This window comes from Anolis carolinensis, chromosome 6, assembly GCF_035594765.1.
Source record: "Anolis carolinensis isolate JA03-04 chromosome 6, rAnoCar3.1.pri, whole genome shotgun sequence".
In the NCBI taxonomy this organism is placed as follows: Eukaryota; Metazoa; Chordata; class Lepidosauria; order Squamata; family Dactyloidae; genus Anolis; species Anolis carolinensis.
In genome coordinates, this window is record NC_085846.1 from 32,815,322 (window position 1) to 32,823,731 (window position 8,410).

Below are 8,410 nucleotides of genomic sequence, written 5' to 3' on the forward strand. Positions count from 1 at the left end.
AACAAGCATTTTATTCAAAACTAACAATATGTACATATGAAGCCAAACAACCACATCTGAGCATCTTTGCACAAGTAAATAAAAATGAATTGGGCTTTCTAGAGATCAATTCAGAACTTTTCCCAAAATATACCCAAGGATGGTATTTTTTTCACCAGCTTCCACTCTTTATAGCCTAGGTTGTGTAAAAATGTATTGGGCAGAAAGAGGTTGCAAATGGAAAAAGTTTAAGAGGCCCTGCTCTAGAGCACAATTCCATTATTTTCCAGATCAAGCTTTATGGTGTTGCTTGCTGCAGACCTACTGTTGCAACCCAACACTGAAAGTTTGTGTTCCTCCAGGTCTCCTTCATCACTCTTCCATTGCTGATACTGCTTTAAAAAATCCAGCTTTACAGAGGACAAGTCAGAAAGGTGTATCTGCGTATGATGTAAAAGAGGAGGAGGAGTCTTGGTGATAGTAGTAGTAGTAGTAGTGACTCATCAATAGTATTCAAAAAAATTCTATTTCTATGGTGGACTCAGACCACTGTGATCTCCTTTCTCTGGAAGTGAGAAAGCCACTTTTGAAACAAGTTGAGCTTCAGATTCCCTGACCTCATATATATGTTTGAAAGGGGGCTTTCTCTTTGATTTACAACCATTAATTACACGCCTTGGTTAAACAACACCAAGCTCCTGCTGATTTAATTTCACATGCATTGAATGTGCTATCTTCTGTGATAAATGGATCAGAACTCCCCCCCCCCCCCAAAAAAAGCAATTTCATGGAACAATCTGAAAATGTTGATAGATGGTAAATATGCTGCATGCCGCCCCAACCCAATTCTTCTGGCTACCCAGATTCTCCTACTCCAGAAAGCTTTATTATTTTTCCATTTGATTTTGTGGCGATAAGACACATCTAAACTGCCAAGAAATGTGGCAGTTTGCCTTTTGCTCCTCCACAATGCCCTCAGCACCCCCAAAGGACCAAAGCAGGGTGAAAATGAAAATTAAAGTGACACAATGTCACTTTCATTTTGGTGGGAACACAATGAGATGTAGTTCAATGGGGGTCTGTGGGATCGAGCCCCCAGATGCACTTACACACAATTGCCTTGCTCTGCTTTACACTGTTTAAATAGTTTTGAATTATTCAATTTACTTTATATGTTTTAGACCTATTGATCTTGTTGTATTATCTTGGTTTAAATTGTGCTTGTTTTTGCTGACTGTAAAAATGCCCTAAGGTCAAATGAATAAAATGAGGTATAACTATGCATACATACAGAAACATACATACAGAATCAGCATAGTGTAGTGCTTTGACTTTTGGACTAGGACTCTGAAAGACCAGGATTCAACTCCTCACTTTGTCATGGAAATCTACTGGGAACCTTAGAAAGTCACACTCTTTCAGCCTATGAGGAGTGGCACACCGCCCTTGAATATTCTTGCCCAGAAAATCCTATGACAGGGTTATTAGAAATTGGAGTTACACAGAACAGCAATGTATATGCCTACAACTAGAGAAAGTGGTCTCCACAAAACCTGGGAAAACACCAAACAACTGAATTATAGTGTTATTGAACATGATATGCCCCCTATAATGATTTATAGTTTCCCCATGGGCACAGGAATAAAAATATAAAGCTGTCTGGCTTTAGACTAGGTCCTGGAACTGAAACAGCCTTGGTGTTCTTAATGGGTGATCTACGCAGGGAACTTGACAGGAGTGTGTCCCTTTTGGTTCTCTTGGACTCTCAGTGGCCTTCGATACCATAGATGACAGTATTCTTCTGGAGTGCCTCACAGGAACGGGACTTGGAGGCACTGTTTTGCAGTGGCTCCGGTCCTTCCTAGAGAGCCGCTCCCAGAAGGTGTTGTTGGGGACACTTGGTCGGCCCTGCAGTCTTTGTTATGTGGAGTCTCGCAGGGTTCAGTATTGTTCCCCATGTTGTTTAACATCTACATGAAGTCGCTAGGGGAAATCATCCAGAGTTTTGGAGTTCGATGCCATCTGTATACAGATGACATCCAACTCTATCACTGCCTTCCACCTACTGCTAAGGAGGCTGTCCAGGTCCTGAACTGGTGCTTGGCAGCTGTGACGATCTGGAGGAGGGTAAACAAATTGAAATTGAATCCAGACAAGACAGAGGTCCTCCTGGTCTGTTGAAAGGCTGAACAGTGTATAGGATGTGCTGGATGGGGTTGCAATCCCCCTGAAATCACAGGTTCTCAGTTTTAGCCCTAAACGGTTTGGGACCCACCTACTTTAGAGACCGCATCTCCCCCTTTGAGCCCGCACGTTCTCTTCACTCGTTGGGGGAGGCCCTTCTCTCGCTCTCACCACCCTCGCAGTCGTGGTTGGTGGGAATGAGAGAGAGGGCCTTCTCCGTCGTGGCCCCCCGGCTTTGGAACTTGCTCCCTAGAGAGATCAGGCAGGCCCCTACCCTCCTCTCCTTCCGAAGGAGCTTAAAAACCTGGCTCTTTCAAAAGGCCTTTGACAATTAATTTGTTGTCGGACTGATCTATCTGCCCATTTTATAATAGCCCCATTCTCGAGGTGTTGCCAATGTTATATTGCACTTTTGTCCATTTCAACTGTGAAATTATCTTTCCCATTTAGGCCCATTTCAGCACATTCTGCACTTTGCCTGGGTTCTATGAATTAGTCTTCTGTGTTAATATTGTATGTTTTATGTCGATTTTAACGATTGTTTTTATTGATATTGATGTTTTTATTGGATAATTGTTTTATTGCTGTGTTTTGATATTTGATTGTTTTATCAGGCAAGGCCCCATGTAAGCCGCCCCGAGTCCCTTTGGGGAGATGGGGCGGGGTATAAAAATAAAATTATTATTATTATTTAAATTATTAGAGTTCTCCTGGATTAATCACTGAGCCTGGAACCCCACATCTCAGCAGTGGCCAGTAGAGCTTTTGCACAATTAAAACTTGTACGCCAATTGCACCCATACCTTGAGAAGCCAGACTTGGTTACAGTGGTCCATGTTCTTGTTACATCCCGAATAGACTACTGCAATGCACTCTACATGGGGCTGCCTTTGAAGATTGTTCAGAAGCTTCAAATAGTCCAACGGATGGCAGCCAGATTGCTCACTGGAATGGAGTACAGGGAGCACACAACCCCCCTGTTGTGCCAGCTCCATTGGCTGCCAGTCTGCTACCAAGCACAATTCAAAGTGCTGGCTTTAATCTATAAAGCCTTAAATGGTTCTGGTCCAGTTTACCTGTCTGAATGTATCTCTCTTTATGATCTTCTGAGGAGGAGCCCCCAATGACGTAGTGGACTAAAGCCTCGTGACTTGAAGGTTGGGTTGCTGACCTGAAAGCTGCCAGGTTCGAATCCCACCCGGGGAGAGTGCGGATGAGCTTCCTCTATCAGCTCCAGCTCCATGCGGGGACATGAGAGAAGCCTCCCACAAGAATGGTAAAAACATCAAAACATCCAGGCATCCCCTGGGCAACGTCCTTTCAGACTGCCAATTCTCTCACTCCAGAAGCGACTCAAGTTGCTCCTGACACACACACAAAAAAATCTTCTGAGGAGGCCCTGCTCTCAGTCCTACCTCCTTCACTGGTGTGGCTGAGGGAAATGAGAGACAGAGCCATCTCACTGGTGGCTCCTCAGCTGTGGAACTCCCTTCCCAGTGAAATCAGATCAGCTTCCTCCCTCATGACTTTTAGAAAGAAACTAAAAACCTGGCTGTGGGACCAAGCTTTTGGAGAGTAGTCAATGCAATAGGTGGCTATGAAATAAATGTAACACAATTGGAATGGCTCTTGGATAATGACTTTGGATTTTGTGTGGTTTTTTATAGTTGATTTTAATGTATTGATATGCTATGATATTTAAATGTTTACTGATTTTAATGTATATGGATATTGTATTTGTATGTTTATGTTTGCATGGCATTGAATTATTGTCAGCTTGGAAGCTGCTCTGAGTCCCCTTCGGGGTGAGATAGAGTGGAGTAAAATATAGTAAGTAAATATATAATAAATAAATAATTGTTATTTTAATTCTTATTTGCTGATACGCATCAGCAGAAATCCAGAGCAGATGTCTTCCCCACAAAGACTATATTGTTTCAACCCTTGAATAAAATGTATACTTCTATTTCAAATTTCTGCCTACATTGTCTCTTTTCATATTATATCTGTCCCCATGTGTGTGTATATAGTGTATAAGGCTTGTATCAAAATGTAAGAAAACCCAGATATCTTCACCCTTCAGCCACCACACTGAGCCATTTCCCAGACAGGAAATGTTGCCCAGCAAGGGCAATAATCAAGATCCATTGTATGTGTGTATAGGAAGATGGGTAGTTTCCATGTCAGATCTGATAAGCTAGCCAATATTTGTTTAGCTAAATGCTCCACTTGAGCCGAGAGATTGCTGACTGAGGAAACAGAAGCTCAGAATATGTATATTTGTGGACTTTTTAATGTCAGACCCAAACCTTGATTACAGAGATCATCATCCTTTGTTAAAGGAGTCTTCACCTTTGTTTTACCAGATTGCATATTTCTCTGTCCCACAGAACTGGACAATTAAGCCAATCAGAAGCTCATTAGCATTTTCTAATATGGACTTGGACCTTCCAAAGCTCTCCCCCTCCCAAAAGAGATCTCCTCATAGCTGATTGGCCCTCCTGGAACCAATCCCCCATCATCTCCTCTTGTCAAGATGGAATCCTACCTGAAAGCGGCAACGTCAGCAAAGCCCCAGCCAATCAGGGCAAAGATCGAAACCAGCCCCTTTCTTGACCAATCAGGCAAGGGAGTGGGAAGTTTGAATAGCTGTCAAGTGTATAAAACCTCATTTCCCTGTATGTATGCTATGCGAAGTGTGGCGAAGTGTGTTAAAGCACTGAGCTGCTGAACTTGCAGACCGAAAGGTCCCAGGTTCAAACCCCGGGAGCAGAGTGAACGCCTGCTGTTAGCTCCAGCTTCTGCCAACCTAGCAGTTCAAAAACATACCAATGTGAGTAGATCAATAGGTACCGCTCTGGCGGGAAGGTAATGGCGCTCCATGCATTCATGCCAGCCACATGACCTTGGAGGTGTCTACGGACAATGCCTGCTCTTCGGCTTAGAAATGGAGATGAGCACCAACCCCCAGAGTCGGACACGACTGGACTTAACGTCAGGGGAAACCTTTACCTAATGCTATGCTTGTAATCTTTTAGGCATCTTTGCTTGTACTTGCATCTCTTCTGGCCAGATTGAAGAAACCTCTGTGACTTGTCTTCATCCTGGTGAGTGGTTATCCTGGGCCCTTCCAGACAGGCCCTATATCCCAGGATCTGATCCCAGATTTTCTGCTTTAAACTAAATTATATGAGTCTGCACTGCCAGATAATCTGGGGTAAACAGAAAATCTGGGATCAGATTCTGGAATTTAGGGCCTTCTGTCCTGGTCCATTCAGTTCAGCTGTATATATGTATCCATTTAGTAAAATAACGTGACTGCAGAGGAATAGCATAATGGTGTGATGAAGTCCTCTATCTTTGCCAAAGAGAGCGAGGCAGAGCATTAGCAGCCACTGAATGTTGTATTGCTCAGCGTATAAGCCATTTTGAAAGAGTTGCACCTTCCAAATAAAAACACCAAGCATTAATTATCTTACAAAAGCTGGTAGAATATATAGGCATTCTCCAGTCTTCCAGTAGTTAATAAAATGCTACGTATGATCTGTTTGCCAAGGAGGGCTTTCCCCCATCTTAATATCACCATTTCAGATGTTAATTAAGGGCTTGGAGCTAGGAGGGTGGAAGGAGAGATCTGAAGTTCAAAGGCCTCTTTCTATCTATGTATAAGATTAAATTGCAAGCAAAGGAGTGGCGGCATTTAAATAGCATTTGTTGTGGTTGCTTTTCCATACCTCAAAACAATGACGGTTTGGGTAATTCGTACAGATGAACCCACAAAAAGAGATGTGGGGCTTTGGTGTTCCTGTTTGACTTAAGCTACTGCCTCCTAAAGGCAGATGGTGGCTCAACTGATCTTTTAAAGCTGATTTTAATTGGATATTTTTTGCATACATTTCATTGTTACACACCTGAGTACTCAAGGTCAGGATGAACTAGAAAGAGATCATGATGTTATGTTTTGAAATTATTTAAAAACCTTATTATTAACATTACCAATGATATAAACATTTGCTTCTTACCTACTCAAAGTGACTCATACTAGTCTTTCATTTGGAGGGACTATAACTGGGGCAGTCATCTCTCTCTGGCCCCTTCTATAGGTAAAGGTAAAGGTTTTCCCCTGAGATTAAGTCTAGTCGTGTCCAACTCTGGGGGTTGGTGCTCATCTCCATTTCCAAGCCAAAGAGCCAGCGTTGTCCATAGACACCTCCAAGGTCATGTGGCCAGCATGACTGCATGAAGCTCCGTTATCTTCCCTCTGGAGTGGTACCTATTGATCTACTCACATTTGCATGTTTTCGAGCTGCTAGCTTGGCAGAAGCTGGGGCTAACAGTGGAGGCTCACCCCGCTCCTCGGATTCGAACCACCGACCTTTTGGTCAGCAAATTCAGAAGCTTAGTGGTTTAAACCACTGCGCCACTGGAGGCCCCTTCTATACTGCCATATAAAATGCAGATTATCTGCTTTGAAGTGGATTATATAGCAGTGTAGACTCAAATAATTCAGTTCAAACAGATAATGTGGATCACATTGATTTTGTGTCTTTTTTCCCATCATGCCAAGCTTCATGAAGAGATTCTGTACTTCTTGTTCTCTCCGTATTAAGTATTTTATACAATTTCAACACTGTTCCATTCACATCCACTTTACAAGGCAAAACTGTTCTCAGAAGTTGGGTGTGGTCTGTTTATGTCTTTCTCCTGGCATGGTTTGTACTAAAGTGAAGCAGCGATTAAGTTATATCCAAGTACATTTAATATCTCCCAATTATCCTTTTTGTTTCCTCTTCTGTTTACAGTTAATTTTAGTGTCGTAACACTAAAACTCACTAAATCAATGGGAACTTGGTACAGTTATGCAAATTCCATTATTTAAAAAGAGTCTGCTCTGAGTTGTATCAACAATAGGATTTCGGTTACTGAGTGTATATTGGATTTTGAATGAGTCCTTCACTGCCAAGTTTTGTTTGTCTTGATCCAGATCATGAAACAACAGATGAACTAGGAAAAGAATGGCAGGGGATATTGGAAGGGATGTGCAATATTGCATCCTTCCTTACAAAGCAAGCAAACATGCCATTACTAGAGTTGGCAGCAATATAAACAACCAGAGTAACCTCAGACCGCTATGCAAAAGGCTTTAAGGAAGTTAGGAGTATAGCTGGATCCATCCTGCCAAATAATGCTGTTTGAGCTGCATTATATGCTCAGTGTAGACCCATATAATGCAATTCAAACTGAGACCCTTTCACACTGGTGAATAAAATCTCACATTATCTGCTTTGAACTGGAATATATGGCAGTGTGGACTCAGATAGCCCAGTTCAAAGCAGATATTGTGGGATTTTCCACCTTGATATTCTGGATTATATGGCTGCATAGATGGGCCCTGAGTCTTCAGGGAAGAGGAAGAATCCTTCCTCTTCTCCTCCTCCCTCAAAGTTAATCCAGTGCAAACTACCAGTACTTTTGCACTTCAAACTCCAGAAACTGAAGTAAATCTTTTTCTCCATTATTTCAGTCTTAAATTCCAGTCCAGTACTCCTGTAATTATCATCTGACGTTAATTGGCTGATTGATCCTTTAATCTCTTTCACTTTTCTTCAGATCTCTTAACGGATTTCCTGTTTCAATTGTTTTTTCCGTTTTCAATTATTTTTTCTTGCTTCTCAAATTGTTTCATCATGTTCTTTCTGACCTGATTCAATTGATCTATCATTCAAGTAATTTTGGCCGATGTTGCATCTTCAGCAGATATAGCTGTTGATAATTTCCTTGCTCCAGTAAATCTCTTAGACCCCCTCCACACAGCTGAATCAAATCCCACATTTTCTGCTTTGAACTGGAATATATGGCACTGTAGACACAGATAACTCAGTTGAAAACAGATATTGTGGGATTTCTGCCTTGATATTCTGAGTTATGTGGTGTTGTGGAAGGGCCCTTAGTCTCTGTGGCCCTGGTAACTCTTGTTGACATAAAAAAACTTACTTTGCTTACTTGCCACTTATAGAGCTGGCAGTTATTCCTTATTATAAAGTGTTTCCATTATTTGAAAACTCCACTTGTTGTCAAGCTATGATAACCTCCCCCTTCTCCGGAAGATGTATACTTCGCCAAGGGCTCTGTAATAACTATGTTATTTTTATTGTTTATATATATTTTTAATGTTCACTATTTTGAAGCACAGAGATCGGGAATAGACTGGTGGCAGCTTCACCCTCTCAAAGACTTTATGATTTCG